Raw genomic sequence first — 19,915 nt, 5'->3', positions numbered from 1 at the left:
AAAACAATATTCCAAGCAAATGGTACTAGAAAAAAGCAGGGTTTGCAATTCTAATATCTGACAAAATAGACTTCAAGTTAAAACTAATCAGAAGAGATAAGGAGGGTCATTTCATTCTGATCAAAGGAACAGTTACCCAAGAAGATATTACAATCCTTAACATATATGCACCAAATTCTGGTGCACCCAAATTCATACAAACAACACTACAGGACTTTAAGACACAGATTAACCCCAAGTCAGGAATAGTAGGAGACTTCAACATCCCACTGTCTCCATTAGATGGGACAAGTGGACAAAGAATAAACAGAGAGACATCTGAATTAAATGATATCATACATGAAATGAACCTAACAGACATCTTTCGATTAGTCCACCCAAATACCAAAGAATACACTTTTTACTCAGCACCTCATTGAACTTTTTCAAAAATTGATCACATACTGGACCACAAAACAAACCTCAACAAATACAAAAATATTGAAATAATTCCATGCATTCTATAGGACCACAAAGCAATAAAGCTCAAAATCAACAGTGAATGAAGCCATAGTCACTACACAAAGTTGTAGCGATTGAACAACACACTCCTAAACAATGAGTGTGTCAAAGGAGAAATTAAGAATGAAATAAAAGAATTCCTGGAATTCGATGAAAAGGAAAATACAACACAATACAACCTCTAGGGCGCATTAAAAGCAGTCCTAAGAGCCAAGTTTATAGCTCTAACTGGAGAAAGGGGAACTCTCATTCATTGCTTGTGGGATTGCAAACTCGCGCAGCCTCTATGCAAAGCAGTGTGGAAAACTCTTTAAAAAAGAACCTACCATTTGACACAGTTATACCACTCCTTGGCATATACCCAATGGACTCATCCTATTGTAGCGACACTTGTACAACCATGTTTGTTGCTGCTCTTTTCACAATAGCTAAGAGATGGAAGCAACCTATGTGTCCCTCAACTGACAAGTGGTTAACAAAAGGTGGTATATTTACACAATAGAGTTCTATTCAGCAGTAAAGAAAGATGAAATAATGAAATTTGCAGGTAAATTGATGGATCTAGAAACTGTTATACTAAGTGAACACGGACTCAGAAAAACAAATGACCTATGTTCTCCCTCATATGTGGCTCCTAGCACCAGATTCTTTTAAATTCCAGGTACTTTTAATAAGATGATGCTGTACAGCAGTCCCTTCTGCATGAAATAACTACCATCATCACAACTTCTGCTGAACCTGATTCCTAAACATAGTCACAATTGGGCTTGTTGACAGTTGTGCTCATTCTTTAAAGGAGGGTCACTGGATCTTCACCTGAGTATCCATCCACTCTTCCCACCCAAATAGTCCAGCCTTGGAAGACAAAAGAAAAATGAGGAAGAACCCAATAGAGGGATGCTTTTGGATGCCCTTGTCAAGAAACTCCAATGGATTCTCACATAACCATTTTCAAATTGCCCTGTTCTGCCTTTTTTTTAGTTCCCTGACTAGAACTTGTAATGCTAATTACCCTTGCCTTTACTTCTCCTTTACATCTCCTATTCATGATTCAAGGACTTCCTTTTCCCCTTAGAGACAAGAGTTATGCAATTCAGGAGTCCTTTAGATAGACCCACTTAAGGAGTACTCCAATTGCCTCACCCTGCTTCCCTGTTCAGCATGGAAGAAGACAGAGCAGTCTGCATCCCTATTCCCTATTGGCAATTTTGGTAACCCTTTCAGAGGATGTTGTAATAGGAATAAGAGGTAGGAATTGACTTGGCAGTAAGGGTAAAAAGATCCCAAAGAAATGTAGCCAGTTTCTGAGCTAAAAGTCAAAAGGTCCTTGGGCCTGTTAACAACACACTCTGTTCCAAAGGACAAAAATGTCAAAAGTATTTGGGAGTTTGTATCTAATCCTTAAAAGATTTTAGGTTTACCTCTTCAGACTGGGTAATGTTGGAGGGGAGGGAATGGGCATGGATTTGATCAAAAAAACTTATATGCATGTATGAAATTCTGGTTAAAGTTTTTGTAAATGTTAAGAAAGCCCAAAAATTAATGTTAAGGGGTAGGAAAGATGACTCAAAGGTTAAGAGCATGGGCTCCTCTTGCAATGGAACTGGGTTTGATTCCCAGGACCCACATGGAAGCTAACAGCTATCTGTAATTTCAGTTCCAGGGGATCCAATTCCCTCTTCTGACCTCAGTGGGCACTGCAGACATGGGTACACTTACATGAATGCAGGCAATACACAGATACCCATAAAATAAAAATGATAATAAAACATTTCTTAAAAATTAATATTAAGAAGTAGAATTGGATAATATTGTCTTTTAATTTAAGGACATCTGATTCCATGTCTTACAAACACAATTTATAATTCATGATAATTTGTTTCCACATGAACAAAGTGTGCAGTGGTTTGTCTCTCAGGACCACCTGCCCATTAATTGTGTTCCAGGACATCACCATCACCCCCAGGACCCCAGGTGATCACAGCTTAATGCACAGGACACCAAGTGCTCTTGCACCTTTGTATGCCTGTACTGGGTGGTTCATGATGTGAGTCTTTAGAAAGTACGTGATTTTCTAAGCAGCAATGCACTTAATATATAAAGAGAGATCACAGGGAATTCTACAAGTGTCTTTTCAATTGCAATATTTTGTCAGAACACTGATATTTACAGAGTTTTCAGGTTGCATAATTAGTGTTCCATCTCTAATTACAGCTCAGCCCAAATTCCAGGCTGGAAATGGAACTTTATGAATTTATCATGGAGCAAAAATGAAAGAAGCATAACCCCTCCCAAAAGACAAACATGAGAATAGACAAAACTACACTAGTGTTCTTTTCTCCTATGAGAATTTCACTTTATGAGATGTGAGACTCATTCACACAAATTTAACACACACAGACATAGTAGTTCCCCAAGGAACTCGACGTATGAGCATGAAATTCTGTGAGAAAAATATTCTCACCAACAAAATCAAGACAGCAGTAATTCTCCAGCATCAAGTCTCTGTGCAAAGCCCTCTGATCAGGATCTAGGAATTCTGTGTCCTCCTCTTACAAATCCACAGCCTTGTCACAATGTCTACAGACCCTGAAATGAATAAACCACATGTTTGACCACATGTCCACAGGCAGATTGATTTCCTTGAGTCAAGGAAACCAAAAAGATTAGGAGATTAGGAGGCATTCTCTGATGTAGGGGGTGATCATAACTGTTCTAAAGATGCTGCTTGGCACATTCATATCTCTAACACAATTTTGAACTCTGGAACTGTGGAAATACCAGGGCATGGTATCCTAGTATTTTGTTTTGTTTTTGATTTTTGTGGTTTTTTATTTTGTTTTTGTTTTTCTTCACATAGGGTCTTTCTGTAGCCTCAGCTGGCCTGGAACTCACCAAGTAGACCTGGCTGGCCTTGAACTCAGAGACCTACCTGCCTGTGCCTCCAGAGTGCTGTGATTAAAGGTGTGTGTCCCCATGCTTGGCTCATACCACGCTCTTATGGATTACAAGATCGAAAATTAAGGCCTTAGCATAACAATATCCATTTTAATGCTGAATTTATATAATAAATTATGTATTTCAGATGGAACATTAATGGTGAATTGAAAGTTTATTTTTTGAGTATTAATACTTGCAACTATAACTGTGAATGTCCTCTAAAACATGTGTTCTGATTCAAAACCATCTAGAATTATTCCTTGTGTGACTAATTCTAGCAAGCTCTCCATACCCCCATATCCATACTGGGCCACTCACTTCTTAGACACAGAGAAGTAAAACAGCAAGTCAGAATGCAGGAATGAATTTACACTGGAAGAGCTTTGTTTTTTCCACAACAGCACTGGGAGAAACAATTGATTTGAAGTAATTCCTGTACACTTGAGATCACTCTGCCATATTTGCGCATTAATTAAAATAGCGTATGTGATTTTTTTTTATAAGAATATTTTGGAAACCATAAAATTGCTGATAAAAATCAGGATTAGTCTTAGTTCATATGGTCTTACATTTACCTTTAATAATCTAAATCTAAGAGGATGAAAAGGTCAACATACTGAAATATTTGCAACCGAGTTTTGAGACCTGCGATCTTTGCTGTAGAGTAAGCGTAAATAATATTTAACTCCCACGTGAGTTTCAAGGACCTGCCTCTGCTCCCAGGCCCCAAATCTGACTGCAAAGTGTCCCGGGCCACTCCGATCACGTGACCAGGAGTCTTTTCCTAAGGCCTAAGTTTCTGCCCACACTCTCCTCCACCCTGAGGGTCCCTCCCAGACTCGCCTCTCATCCACTCTGTACCAACAGCTCTGCGTGGTTCCTATAACTTCCGTGAAGTTTCGCATGCCGCCTAGACCAGGTCTCTCTAGGTCTCAGTGGAGTTTTCCAGGCCCCAAAGACTCAAAGGTCCCGCCAGACTTTGGCCCTCTGCACTTCTGCTCTGGTCCCGCCCACTCCGCCTCCGTTTCCTGTTGCCTCACACTTCCAACCCTGCCCATGCCACACCCCTTCTCAAATCACTTTGAATTTGCTCCACCTCCATTCTTTGGGTCACTCCTCTGACCCAGGTGACTTTCCCTGACCCACTCAGACTCGCCCATCTCACACACCTCTAGATCCCAACCAAGTGGCTCCAGCCGTCATTTTAGCCCTGGACTCAGTACACAGCCTCTTTACAGAGTTGTGGGCTTAGACCACACCTGGACCTAGTAAGACAGCCTACACCCCTACCTAACCCTCCCAGCCTGGTTCTGTCCTCTTGAGACACCGCCCCCACCGCCCCCAAAGAAACTCATGCCGAAAACTCACCTTGAGACTTCATCCTCCTGTGCTAAGAAAACAAACAGACTAAATACAGATGCCCAGAGCCCATCCCCAAAATAGTAAAAATATGAGAAACCAAGAAAACATGACCCCCTCAAGGAAAAGCACCATTCCAAAACAATCTTCCCTAAGAGAGTAAGTTGGTCCCTAAGGTACTGTTCTCAAAAAGAACACATAAATATGAACAAGGAATTCAAAGCATATTGCTATGAAAATTACCCTGAGACTGACCTGGACAGGGGCAAAAATCAAACCATGCTCAAGAAGTGGAGGAAGTTTACCCTTGGCTACATGCCGACAAGAAACACAGTTTTTTATAGGATTTCTCACATCAATCATTGGCAATAATCTTCTGGTGGATTTCAGCCTTCTAGCACCAAAGTATAGGTCACGCTTAGGTTATTACAGGAAACTTAAACGGTCAGCATTTCTACAAAAGCAGGTATTTGGGGCAAGTGTGGGTGCTGGGATTTGAACCCACGTCTTCTGCAAATATGGCCAGGACTCTAAACCACTGAGTCACCTCACCAGCCCTATTATTACTGTTTTTTGAAGACCTTTTGAGTCTGATTCATATTCCCCAAATGTTCTTGGGTGCAGGAGTATCACCGACAGCCTTGTCAACTTTCACGTCATTATCTGTCACATATAACTGCTTGGTATATTTTAAGTAAAAGGTATAAAAATTTCCCTCATATTTTTATCTTTATAAAATGAATATTCCACAAGTTGAATACTGATATCAAAATTATTAAATGCCCTCAAGTTATTTTTCTAAGGTATGAATATTTCTGGCCAAATAACAATAATTCTTTTTTGAAAATTTATCCTTCATGTTATTAGTAAGAGTGGCTTTATGTGATATGAGTAAGTCGAGAGGTTCTAAAATCAAAAATGTAGTTAGCCACATTTAAGGGAATTGGAAAGCATGGCCTTGCCATTTCAGCCATGTGTGAATGGAAAAAATAAGTACCAGGAAACTCAAAAGACAGGGAATTTATTGCTGACTTTATCTAGTACTTTCCAGACTGTAGGCGTACTGTTATATCAGCCTCAGCAGATTCTTGTGTTAATTGATCTGTTTCAGGAATTTTAGCTCCACTGATCTGCCAGTTTTGATTTTTTTCTTTTCACTATCAGCTTCTGTCACTGATAAGACATCTTCATTTCTTTGGTTTGCTTTGGCAAATCTCATCTGCGTATGCATTTCTGAAATTTGTTCAACACTCACAGAATTCGAATTCCTCACATCTGTATAAAAAAAGGTGATATTAGTAAGTTACATCAATATTAAACACTCTAAAATCAATGCATGGTCTCACTTTTGCAGAGATTCTATTTAACAATGTATGCATATACATGAACATATATATGTCATTAGCAAAAATGGAGACAATGGTAGTATCTGGAGTAATGTGAGACAAAGGAGTGTGATGGTGCAAAGAGGAAAGTACAGTTAATTATATACAGCATATATGATAATATACATTATATATATGAAATATGCTGATCACAATATTTGGGTGCATATTAAGAAGGAATTAAAATAAACATTTTGTACATCCTGATTTTTTACATAGAGATGATGAAAACTAAGTGCAGTGATATCAGGAACTGGAATAGAAAATACTCTCATAGACATGATTCTAGTAACTCTGTGCTCCTAGGTACTCACAGTGAAACTGAATACCTACAAATGAGAGGCATATCATATTTCAGTGACAACAATATTGCGTCTGAGAACAAAATCTGCTCTTAGATGTGTGTCACTTACTACAACTGAGAAAATGTATTTGCTGATCCCTGAAGTATTAGTAAAGGGCTAGTAAGGACAGTTGAATTACTCATGTATTGATATGATCAAGATTTCCAAATTAAAATCTGGTTGGAACAACTAGTCAAACATATATGTCTGGGACCAGCTATGTTTTTTTTGGTTTTTTTTTTTTTTGATATTTTTGAGTCAGGGTTTCCCTGTAGCCCCAGCTGTCCTGGAGCTCACTATGTAGACCAGACTGTCCTCGAGCTCACAAAGATCCACCTGCCTCTGCCTCCCAAGTGCTGGGATTAAAGGCGTGTGCCACCAAGCCTGGCCCAGCTATGTTTTTTTAAGCACATTTGAAATTTCTACTACAGAAATCAAATAGCAAGATTCAGGCAGCCAATAGGATAAGCAGTGGAGTGAGATCTCCTGTTTCCTGTGGACATGTGTCTAAGGGGAAGAGCAAAAAGGAGAGAGTTCCCTGTGACCCGTAGGTTCTACTACCTAGAGCTCATTAAATATAATTCAGGGGTGCTTTGTATTCAGCTCATAGGACTATGATTGCATTAGAACACACATAGGCTTGGCCATTTGAAGCCAGTCTCTTCTTTAAAAACTTCTACATGTATTGTGCTAACATCTAGTGCTGTGACCATATGAATGTCTCAAACAAGAGTCTTGTCTTCTAATAGTAATAGAAAATTACAATATAAGTCTTCAATTTGGGCCTCTTCTATACTACAGCCTAGTGATAATTGAGTTTCTTTGACAGAGATTTATTTCTCAGAGCTTCAGGAAGTGAAGACAGTCTCAAAACACCATTTTAATTTGTATCACATTTACCCTCATATGAATCTCTCTGTATTTCCCAGAATAACTGTATACGGTTAACAAAAATTCAGTTCTTATTTTCTCCTCACATTATAAATGAGCCGGGTGTGGTGGCTTGCGCCTGTAGTCCTAGCACTTGGGAGGCAGAGGCAGGCAGATCTCTGTGAGTTCAAGGCCAGCCTGGTCTACATAGTGAGTACTACGACAGCTGGGGCTACAGGGAGACCCTGCTTCAAAAAGATAAACAAAAAAACAAATAAATAAATAAGTAAATAAATACAGTCCTCACAGTTTAATAAAATGGGTGCTTAGGAAAGGCAGTGTTTGCAATTTTCTAAGGATCCAACATTCTGACTTAATTTACTAGAACACTGAATCTGATTCAAGGTACGTCAGTGACATGGACAGAGTGGTGAATTCATAAAACATGAATGGACACTCCAAAGCACTCAAGAGAAACTTCAATCATAAATAGCTGAAAATCTAGACATATAAATGCAGAGATGGTATAATGGCATAATGCCCAAGGATCTGGGGGTGAAAAGGAAGAATGAAAAACTATAGAAAGTTAGGAGTTGAAACAATCAAAACTGAATGTGTAACCCTGGAAAAATAACTAATTTTCATGATATCCCTTAAAATTATAACTTGAAAATTTATTTTTATTTCAATTATGAGAATACTGTTTCTTTTAAGAATGTTTGCATTAGTATGTTCTCTATAGAGTAGTTCATATTTCCAAGTTCAATCCTAAGCACTGTTCCACTGCATGAAGTCATTTTAAACTCACAGATATTGTCAAGGAACTACATAATTTACTAATGAAAATATGTCCTCTTTCTCACATGCATAATACATAAGTAAAACACATAAAACTTGCATAGGGGGATTCAGAAACACTGAGATATGTGACATTTTAGGTACTGTGCAGAATCAATAAAAGGGCCTTGAACTCTAGGCATCTAGTCCTAAAATCAGAGCCTGAGGTATGGGACATTTGAGATCATATTTCATGGATATTAGACCAAACAATTCACTTTTCCTCATTTCCAGTGTTTTTGTTGTCTAGTAAGACATGAATCTTTGGGTATAGGTACAAAAAGACTCCCAGAGTCTCATGTGTTCAACATTTGTGATGTGGACATAAGGATTCAGAAAAGGATTTATGGAAAGATGATTGGATCATAAGGGATGGAGCCATGACTTCATGGCTGTTCCTCCATTCAGCCATTATTGGAGGAAGTGGGTCACTGATGTATGACATTGAAGCACATAATTTGTTTCTGCCCTAGGAAAGACCTTCTTTATCTCTATCTCAATCTTGTTCTTCCCTCTCTCTCTCTTTCCTTCCTTCAGGATGAGACCTCTCCCATCTGCAACATCATTACCAGAACCCCACAATTGTTTCTCCACAAGTCATATCAAATAGAAACAAATATATTCAGATCAAAAACTTTGGAACAGTGAGAAAAAGAGCCTCTTCACTTTACCTTGTATTTCCAGCCTTTTGTCCTAGCAGAGGAATTTCTGCCACACAAAATCTTTGTGAATTCATGTCTGTGATCACCTGTTTTATTATATGTTTTAGAAGGCACGTATACATGCAAGCATGCATTTATGTTATCTGATTCCTAAACTTTATCCAGAGTCTCCCATGTTTGCTCCTTTCTTTCAATGTAAAGGAAAATCCAAATCCATGTGGTCAGTTGTGGTGATGGAGTAGATGTAAAGAAAACAAGTGACTATTTTTAAACATATCAGTGCTCATAAATTAGGATTACAATGATATTGCCAGGTAATTTGCATTATATTTATTATTGTTTCTAATAAAATGTAAATCTCTAATAAACTGATCATGCAAATTACTGGACAATAAATCCCCAAGGAACAGATCCTTGAAAAAAAAAAAAAAAACCAGCCCACTGATATATGCAAATTTGAAAGGACATCCTTGTATTAGCCTTTGCTTATCATCAGCTGAAATAAGGTGTGACAGTTTCTATTTGGAGAAGATAATATTTTTCATACAATTTCCACATTATATCATTAAACATTTCCACATTATATCATTAAACATACGCTTTATTTATTAAAACAAAATGAACTTATATGCGGTTTTGAAATTGTTTTAAAATGAATTCAATGCAGTCATACCAAATGCAGAATAAAAGAACTAAAGAAACAAGATTTGTTTAAATTAATAGACAACTTGGATGCCATTGCACACCATTTCCACAGAGCAACACTAATATTTTAATATATTGATGATGAACATGTAAATGTATTTATAACATTTTGCAAATTATTTTTCCCTTTTCTGTCTTCATTTAGTTTTTGCACATAAAATGTATTAATCAATTGCAACAATACCTACTAAAATATTTATTCACAATTCAATGAACTTGCCATGTATTCATCTCATTAATGATCAACTCAAAATCTACTTCATTTCAGGTATTCAGGATTAGGGGTCTTGACTTAGCAGAGGAATGAAGACCAGCAATCCTACTTTACACTGAAGGACATTCTTAGTGCTACTCAATTAAAAATGCTAAAGAACCATTTGATGTCATCCATAAATTTGGGATGAGGCATTAATAATTCATTGTGCAACTAATACTAATGATGCCTTGAGAATGCACCATGAATTCATCAATTCTCTTGAAGGAAATATTACAACCAAATGTCACGTGATCCCTTGAAAGCAAAATATATTGAATTTATTTTCATATTAAACTAACAAATAGTGTAGTCTTCAGAAAGATACAGTACTGGGAATACAACCAATTTTCATGAAGATATGAGTCTACCTACCCATATCAATATACATTTTTGAGTAAATATAATAATGCAGAATAATCTCTTACATAGTAGCATATAAGCCTGGAGCCTAGAAGACAGCAGAGCCGGGAACATGGACATCCAAGCATAGCTCCCCATCCTCTCTGCCAAGACCCCGAACCAAGTGCCAAGGCCCTGAATGTATGTGAATCCTTGGGCTCTATAGAGATGGGGAGAAAGCCCAAAGAGTATAAGGGATTTGAGGATAGCACCAAGCTAATCAACACAAAACTCAGAGACAGAAACTTTTTAGAAAAAACATAATAAAATTCCTTTCTGAAATCTTTCAGCAGATGAGATGAAATAATTAGACAGGTGAAGAAATAGGTCCACTGAAGGCAAGCCTGAACCTGCAGGCTGAGGCCTCTGGGCTCTAAATACTGAAGAAGAGAATAGGTCAACATCTAAGATGATGCCACAGCCCCAGAGTCAAGGGAGAACTGGCCACAATAGTCCAGATAATCATGCACAGTGAGGATCAAAGAAAGGCACAACAACACTTAGGGACTCAGTCTGCCCCAAAGCATCTTGCCTAAGGAAACTGACCAACTGGCAGCACAGAATGGAAATAGGAAACTACCCTGTGGTAAGTGAGGACCGGAGAAAAGGGCATGTGGAAAAGTGACTTGTGGTACAGAAACCCTCTGAAAGCATAGAGCAGGATGCTGAGCAAGGGACTAACAGTAAGCAGGTCACACCAGGAGGAGATGACAGGAAATTCTGCAAAGGTCACACCTTACTAGGTTGATGATGGGGCAGAATAAATGGAAACATCAATTCAGTGATAGAAATAAGATATCTCAGTGGTTAAGGACAGAAAATAAATTAAAACACGGAAGAATTTTGCTTATAATTATAAGAGCAGGTAAGGGAAAAGACCACCTGTGAAATCAAAGTAAAAAGTAGGCCTCAGCAAGGGACAGGGAAAATGATAAATAGAAACTTGATCCAGACAGCAAAAGAGAGATGAAGCCCAGAAACCACAGACATGTCATACAAATAATAAACATGAACAACAAGGAAAAAAAATCACATCAGACAACAAGACTGGAACCTAAGTGGAAAAAGTCAATTAAATACATTTTGCAAAGGTACTTAAAATTCTAAACAGGGATGAAAATAAAGAGAAAGAAAACAGGTAAATGCAATCCACACACATTGATAGTAACAAAAAACAGAATAGAACAGGGCATGATATCAGACAAGATCAAGGCCAGGGATGGTGACTCATGCCTGTAATCCTAGCACTTAGGAGATAGGAGGCTGAAGCAGGAGGATTGCTGTGAGTTCCAGGCCAGCCTGAGCTACAGAGTGAGACTCTGACTTAGAGAAAAGACAGACAATACAAAAAGATTAAACTGTGCGGTGTGGAATAACTAACTAGAGAGACAGATCCTATGTGACAGCATACAGAGAATGTAGGAAGGCACAGGCTTCGCAGTCTCACCAACAGCCCCTCAAATACAACAGCACAAAGAATGAATGCCAACAGCACCTCTCAGAAGTGGCAGGTCTAGAGGACAGAAATCAAACACAAAGAACTGGAAACTGCAATCAACAAAACACATCTAGTTGGATAGCTCTGAGCTATAGAACATACACTTATTGTTTATGTTACTGAAACATTAAGATCAGCTATATAAAGGCTGGAGGAATGGCTTATGCAAGCCTTTAATCCCAATACTTGGTAGGCAGAGGCAGGCGGATCTCTGTGATTTCAAGGCCAGCCTGGTCTACATAGTGAGTTTCAGGACAGCTGGGGCTACAGGGAGACCCTGTCTCAAAAAGACCAAAAACATTTTTTTAAATATCAGTTATAAACTTACATTCTAAAAATGTATAAATTTAAGAGATTTATAAGCCATATTTCTCAATCGTTATCTGATAAAACTAAAAGTAATTAAAAATGATCCAAATATTGCATCTACTTATCAAATAAGAAGCCTAATCTGGGTCGGGCACAGTGGCACATGCCTTTAATTCCAGCACTAAGGAGGCATAGGCAGGCAGATCTCTGTGAGTTCAAAGTCAGCCTGATCTATACAGCAAATTCAAGGCCAGCCAGGGTTACATAGTGAGGCCCTGTCTCAAAAGTAAAGGTAAAATAAGAATAAAATGAAGCTGGGCTAAAGAGACAGGTCAGTAGTTAAGAGCATTAGTTGCTCTTGCAGAGGACCCAGGTTCAATTCCCAGCACTCACATGGTGGTTCACAACCATCTGTATTTCCAGTTCCAGGGAAATCTGATGCCCTCTTTTGACCTCCTCCGCAGGCACTGCATGACATGGATGCACTTACATACATGTAAGCAATACATTCATGCAAATAAAATAATAAAGAAAAAAGGAAAAAGACAAAAATGAAATGATCAACACAGAACACTGATAACTTTTTAAATAAGATTTAGATTTATGCCTGGCATGGTGGCACACGCCTTTAGTTCAGCACTAGGGAGGCAGAGGCAGGTGGATTTCTGTGAGTTCAAGGCCAGCCTGGTCTACATAATGAGTTCCAGGGGAGCTGGGGCTACAGGGAGACCCTGTCTCAAAAAAAACAAACAAAAAAAAAAGATTTAGATTTATAATATACATTGGTCTGTCATTACCAGAAAATAAATACAAACAACTCAATAGAAAAATTAATGATGTATTCATTCATTCAGGGCAACAAAAAGATTAAAAATTACTGGTAGTCAGTAAAAAAAGAATCACCATCCCAGCAGAATACTATTTTGTACTCTTCCAACTAGCTTCAAACTGGCAAAAATCAAAAGAAGCAGACATAAAGGGCAAATTTCGTTTTTACTGCTAATGTAAAACAATGACACTGGACTCTGAAAACTGCACATACCCATAACCTCAGCAGCATACCCTGGGCATCCTATCCATAGAAGTAAAAACACTTATCAGAAAAGACAGGTGCTTATAAGAATTTGAAGCAACATTTCTCATCATTAGAAAAAAACTAGAAATAAAGGAATGGCACTGTTAGGGGAGAAGTCAGAACACGAAGTGAGGCACAGACACTGAGGAAAGAGCTAGAATCCAACTGTGGGGAGGAATGTGCAAAAAGTGATTAGAAATTTTTGTCACAGAAACAGTGCCCTCAAGTCTCTGTGCATTTATATATGTGCATGCATGCAAGTCACATACTTGTGCCAACATCTGAGATTTGAAATGAGGAGAGAAATAAGGAAGTGTGTATTCTAAGTTACCAACAGAAGCCTCCTGGGCAAAGATAAGGGTATTTGTGTTCCTATTTTAAGGACTTCAATCTGCAAATGTCACAACATCATGAGAAACAAGCCTCACTCCGGGACACTCAGACTGCTGAAGAGCAAGGAAGGCCAGATAGGCTTGCTGTAGCACCTTAGCACTTCTGGCATCTGTGCCTCTCCCACACAGCTGTGGGAGATCCTGGGCTACATCCTGCCTGGTAGAATGCAGCTATCTGACTTCAGGCAAGGAAATGCCAGGTACTTCTGGCACTAAGGAAACAAACAAACAACAACAACAAAAAAACCTCTGTAGGAATTAAAAAAAAATAAACCAGAGTCTCCTCTCACTGTCTAAGAAGCAGGACACAGAGCCAGGGCCTCATGGGCATAGGCCAAAGAAGGGGAAGATCAACAGCACTAAGGACAGCCGAGCAGAAACCTACCCTAGGCTCCCTGATCACAGGGCACAGTGGAGCCCAAAGCAGCGGCAGTCAGTTAAGAGTACTGACAGGAGTGCTCAAGCACCAGGAAGGACAAAAAACCCAGGAGAGGCCACCTAAAGCAACAGAAGAATCTCACATCTGTGTTCTATATCCAGCCAGGGGCTTCACAATACCAGAAGGATCCGCAGAGACTCACCAACAGTGCAGAGGTCTGCAAACCCGTCCTCCCCATCCTCTGCATCAATCAGGTCATTTTGGCTCTTTTTGGTGGCAGCTCTCTTCAACACTGCTTTAAACAAAGGGTAGTAGAGACTGGTGTGAGCTGCAGCCTCACAGAAGCCATCTCAGGGCAACTGTCAGCTATGTGGGATTATCTTCCCTGGGAATGGACCACCTTTTTTCTCAGCTTCCATCCTGATGCCAGAGTTAAGGCACAGTGATTTCCTGACCCTGACCCTAGGTCCCCTCTCATTCCTCAAGCAGAAGAAACAAGGAATTTTTAAAGTGGGTCTTTTTTTCCCCTCTGAAACAAGGACACTAGGGAGGTATGGCCATCAAGGAGACCCAGATATGTCCATTTGGGGCAAGGCCAGAGATACAGAGAGGCTGATACAGACCTACTCAATACAGGTATGCCCTGGTGAGTTGACTGCACACCATGCTGTCTGGCCCTGACCGGAGCCTTCCCGTGCCTGGCGTTGTGTTAGCAACTGCAGGTGTCCATGGTAATGGAGGCCCCCACCCTACTAAGGTCTCTGTGTGGTATCTGGAGTCTTCCATGGCCTCGGGGCTAATCCTAAAACAAACCCTAAAACCAAGGATAGATAGCTCATCTTAAAGCCTGTAAGTATGAAGCTTCTAGAAGTAACAACTGTCCAGGAGAACTTCCTACAAAGACAATGTATGTATGTGACATTAGCCCAAGCTCAGATTCTGTGGCCCACATATTACCACAACAGATGTACAAGCACCCAGCACGGCAGAGTGTCCTGAAAAGACAGGCACCTGAGCTCCAACTACTTGGGGAGTGCTGTTGTGACCACCTACCATCCAAAGGGGACTTCTCTGCATTCTTGTCCTCTTCGGCCAGCACGACTTCCTTTGTGAGGGACAAAGCTCAGGTTAGGGCCTTCCTCCCCATCGCCAGCAGGGTTCATCCCAGCAAAATCTGGAGAACTAATCTGGAATTGCCTGCCTGCTCCACTGTACACATCCACATCAGCAGGCTATGGCTGCACCACTTCCATCGAGACACAAATAGTACTCCAAGCATAGGCCCAGCTACCTTAAGTCCATCCCATGTCCAACCCACACATGGTCCTCCTAGAGAGCATCTGCTACCCTGAGTTCAGTACTGAGGAAACATTTGTGAGAGCTCAAGCAAGAGAAAAGCCTACATGGAAGAAAGCAGCCCACATAGAAGGGAGTTGCCCGGACAGACAGAGCAGCATACGTGGAAGAGAGCAGCCTATATGGAGGGAGCAGCCCACATGGAAGGAGCAGCACACATGGAAGAGAGCTGCCCCCACAGAGGAGACCAGCCCATGTGAAGAGGAGCAGCCCACAGAAAAAGGTGCAGCCCACACAGAAGGGAGTAGACCACATACAGAGGAAGAGTCCACATGGAAGAGTAGAGCCCTATGGAGGAGAAGCTGCCCACATGGAGTGCAGCATCCCACAGAAGAGAGCCAGCACCTAGGGCTCAAGGAGACAGGTCAGAGTACAGGCTTACAGCACCCAGGGAAAGGGTGATAAATGGGCTCAGGGCAATAACAGTGTACTTAGGTCCAACTTGGAGAGATCAGTTCTATGCTGGGCCAAAATCCTCTATTCAGAGGGTTTGTTACTATTATGTGACAAACAGTGTACTCAGATTCAGGCTTTTTCACCACCCAAGAGCCAAGAAACTCCTTCTGGTAGCAAGGTGGACAGAGGACAAAGCAGGAACACAGCTGTCCACTGTCACAAAGGCTCACCAGCTTCCGCTCAATCTGCTGCTGCCGACGAAGCTCCAGGAAGGCACGGTGGTTTTCCACCTACTCTCGCTGCTTGGCAAACTCTCTATACCATGTAGAAGGGAAAAGCAAGCAGCTCCAATAAGTACAGATAAGGAGCCCCTGAAAAAGTGCTGGGAAAAGAGTTACAGAGTACCTCCAGGTAGGCTCCTGCTCACTCCTGGGTCCTCAACCCACCACATGCTCTGGCTCTAGCTCTGGGACTCTAGAGAACACATACCACACCCCCTTATGACTGCTGAGCAGCCAACCCTACTATGCTCTGCCTTTCAGAACATCCCTGCTCCTTCACCTGGCTTATTCCTAGCCCTCTCTTTAGGTGTTGGTTGAGATGCCCCCTCTTCAAGTGCCTTCTCAGAGCTCTAAGCCTCCCCATCAAAATAGGAGTTCTACTCTGTCCACTATACTGTGGGCTCAGATGGTCTCTGCAAAAGTATTTAGAAAGGCATACTAGTGATAGTCACACCCCTTATAGGAAACAATAGCGGCTAAGAACCACTCCATCTCCAGAGCATGCTGTCCTCTACGTCTACTCTTTACCTCTGCAGCATAGCAGTTGCCCCTTGGGGTCACCAGGCTGTATCCTCACCTACCACTGGAGCCCTAGGCCTAATCAGGGGTCTTCAGGATGTGCAGAATGAAGCCATCCAGGGATTATGATGCTTAAGTAGGGACAGAGGCAGACTATGTTTCCTTATGTCCTTAGCAGCATAGCTTGCACTGTCTATGTAAGGGTGGGAGTCCCATACACCAGCCCCAGCACAGAACAAAACAGTGGGCCTGAAAACCCAGAAGGTACCCCACAAACCCACAGGCCTTACCCCAGAAGCACACCCAGCACCAGGTTGAGCATAAAAAAGGAGCCAATGATGATGAGAGGGATGAAGTAGAGTCAGTTCCAGGTGTTGCTAGCTGTATCATTTGTCTGGAAGCAAGAAGGTGAGAAAGGACAGAGAGGAAGGGAGCTATGGCCACATTAGAGTGCTTGATCCCTTAGGAGTCCTCCTCAGAAGGGTACAGGTAGGGTGTCCTGGCTTGGTCAGACCTGCTTTTGACTCACAGATCCCACACTGGTGGAAGTTCCCCAGAGGACCAGAGAAACTTCATACTCCCATCCACTGTCCAGCAATGCTGAAAAGCCAGGAACAGGCCCAGACAGCCAAAGGCTTCTTGAGATGCCCTGAAGCTGTATGCCTGACCTCAGTCACGATAGGACATTCACTGGCCTCCATGAGTAGCTCCAAAGAGACACAATCCCAAATAGGGCCCCACAGGCTTAGGTTAGGGTTAGCCTTGTCTGATAATCTGTCTTCAACAGGTTCCACAACTCAGGCTACATGTTTCTCCACACTGCATTCCCTGTAAGTCCCCTAGGATATAGTGCTCACCAAATGCCTTGCCCAAGATAGCTCAGCATCCAGGAACTATTTGAATTGCTGAAAACATAAAGGTCTTCTCCCCTTTGCTCATAATAACACAGCCCACAAAAGAGCAAATTCCTCTGAACTCAACTTAACTCCACAACTCTTTTACTGTTTATGGGACCCAGTGAATTTAGCTAAGCGAGGTGGCAAATCTTCTTTTTCATTTGAGTCTAGTACTAGAAGCACACTAGGAGGGAGGTGAATGCTGAGGGTCAGTACCTCCCCCCAGACAGCAGAATCGAGGCAAGAGAACATGAGCCATACCCTAAAGCTAAGCTGGTCACCAGGCCTCCTGTCAGGACTCCTGCCCTCCAGCCTGGCTGTCTGGCAGATTTACAGACTCTGCTCTTGGAGAGTCTTGGGTCCCTAAACTGACTTAAGCTTGTAGCTTCTGAGTCCTGAACACTGATCTCAGGTTGGTTGCCAAGACACCTGTCACCAAACCAGAACTGACATTCAGAATCCCTTCTCAACTGTGGGTCAAGTTCCCAAATCTCACCTCTGTGCAAACCCACAGTACCTCTGATCTGTGAGTCAGTCTCCAAGGTCAGCTACCTCCCTGCAAGTCCACCCTCAAAACCACCTTCATAGATAAGAGAAGAGACAGCACTGCTGCAGTCTTAGCCCTTCCCCCACCTGAGATCCTGAGATTTCCCTTCTCTGGGAGTCAGGTCACTCTACTCCCTCCCATCTTAAAAGCAAAAGCAGAGTAAATCAGGATTTCTACTTCTGGGAAAATGAGTGGTGACAATCTCTTCCTAACACCTACTAAGTACAATTAATACTCTGAAGATTGAAAATAAAGCAAACATAAGAAGATTCCAAAAGGAGGACCAGCTGGGACCTCGGTGCCTGCAGTGAGCTCCCTGGGTTTTCTTTGTGCCTCATATTTCCCAGATTTAGGGCTGAAGAAGTCTGCACCTCAGAAATGCAAAGGACAGATACCAAAAAAAAAAAAAAAAAAAATGTATCCTCAATCCTCACAGACTGGTGAAATGGCTCCACATTTAAGAGCACTTGCTGCTCCTTCCACAGAAGATTGGGCTTCAGTTCCCAGCACCCACACTGGGCAGCTCACAACAACCTGTAACTGCAGCTTAGAAGACCCAGTGTCCTTTTCTGGTCTCTGTAGGCATCCACATAACACAGGGCATATACTCAAACAAACACACAAATACACATAAAGAAAAATAAATCTTGGGGCTGGAAAGATGGCTCAGTGGTTAAGAGCACTGGGCCAGAGGACCCAGATTCAATTCCCAGCACCCACGTAGTGACTAACAATCAACCATAACTCCAGTTCCAGGGGAATCCAACTCTCTTCTGACGACTGCAGGCACTGCACGACATGGGTGCACTTACACACATGTAGGCAATCCACTGATACACAAAAAATAAAAATTTAATAAATAAAAAATATTTTAAAAATCTTGGGGGCTGGAGAGATGGCTCAGCGGTTAAGAACGCTGGTTGTTCTTGCAGAAGACCCGGGTTTGAATCCCAGCACCCACATGGCAGCTAACAACTGTCTGTAATTCCAGTCCCAGGATTCTGACAGTGTCTTCTGACTTATGAGGGCATTGCACGATATGGGTGCACTTACCTACATGCAGGCAATACACTCATACACATTAAAAAATAATAAAAATAATAAAATATTTTTAATGTTACACTAACTCCTTTAAAAATAATAATAAATAAATAAATCTTTAAAAAATAACATGCATCAAAATTCAGCTCTCTTTGGTGTGGAAGGAAAAAGCTTATCTAAATAGAAAACTTTTAGACTAAAATTTTAGTGCAATTGCACTGCTCCAGCCAAATAGCACAAGGAAATCTGTGGTCCCACTTCAGAGCTCAGAACACCCCGGCTAGCAAGACCTAGTGTGAAGCTCAGACTTCTACCCTGCCAGAGAAACCACCTCCAACAAGGGTATTATCAGAGAAGGACAAGAAGGAAGGAAGCCTCAAAGGAAATTTAAAATTACGTTGAGTTGAATGAAAATGAGAAAAAAAGAAAATGAGACTACAAAGACATCAAACTTGTAAGACACAGACAAAGCAGTACCAAAACAGAAATTTACATTATTAAATACATACATTATCATGAAGGAAAATATCAAATTAATAATCTGAGCCTCTATTTCAAACAGCAGCACCCTAAAAGAGACAGTAGGAAATAAATGATAAAAATGAGAGCACAGGGGGCTGGAGAGATGGCTCAGCGGTTAAGAGCACTGGCTGCTCTTGCAGAGGACCCAGGTTCAATTCCCAGCACCCACGTGGTGGCCACAAACCGTACTTAACTCTAGTTCCAGGGAAATCCAAAGCCCTCTTCTGACCTCCTCGGCATTGCATGACACAGGTGCACTCACATACATGCAGGCAATGCACTTATACACATAAAATAAAAATAATAATTTTTTTTAATGGGAGCACATATCAGCAAAATTAAAGATGCAAAACAACAGAGAATAGTAAGAAAAGAAGTTCTTTGGATGTGGGGGGATCAGCTAAAATGACAAACTTCTAGCAATACGCAAATTGCCAAAATCACTA

The sequence above is a fragment of the Nannospalax galili genome, unplaced genomic scaffold (genome assembly GCF_000622305.1).
Source record: "Nannospalax galili isolate Female #2095 unplaced genomic scaffold, S.galili_v1.0 scaffold832, whole genome shotgun sequence".
Lineage (NCBI taxonomy): Eukaryota > Metazoa > Chordata > Mammalia > Rodentia > Spalacidae > Nannospalax > Nannospalax galili.
This window is presented reverse-complemented; position numbering follows the sequence as displayed.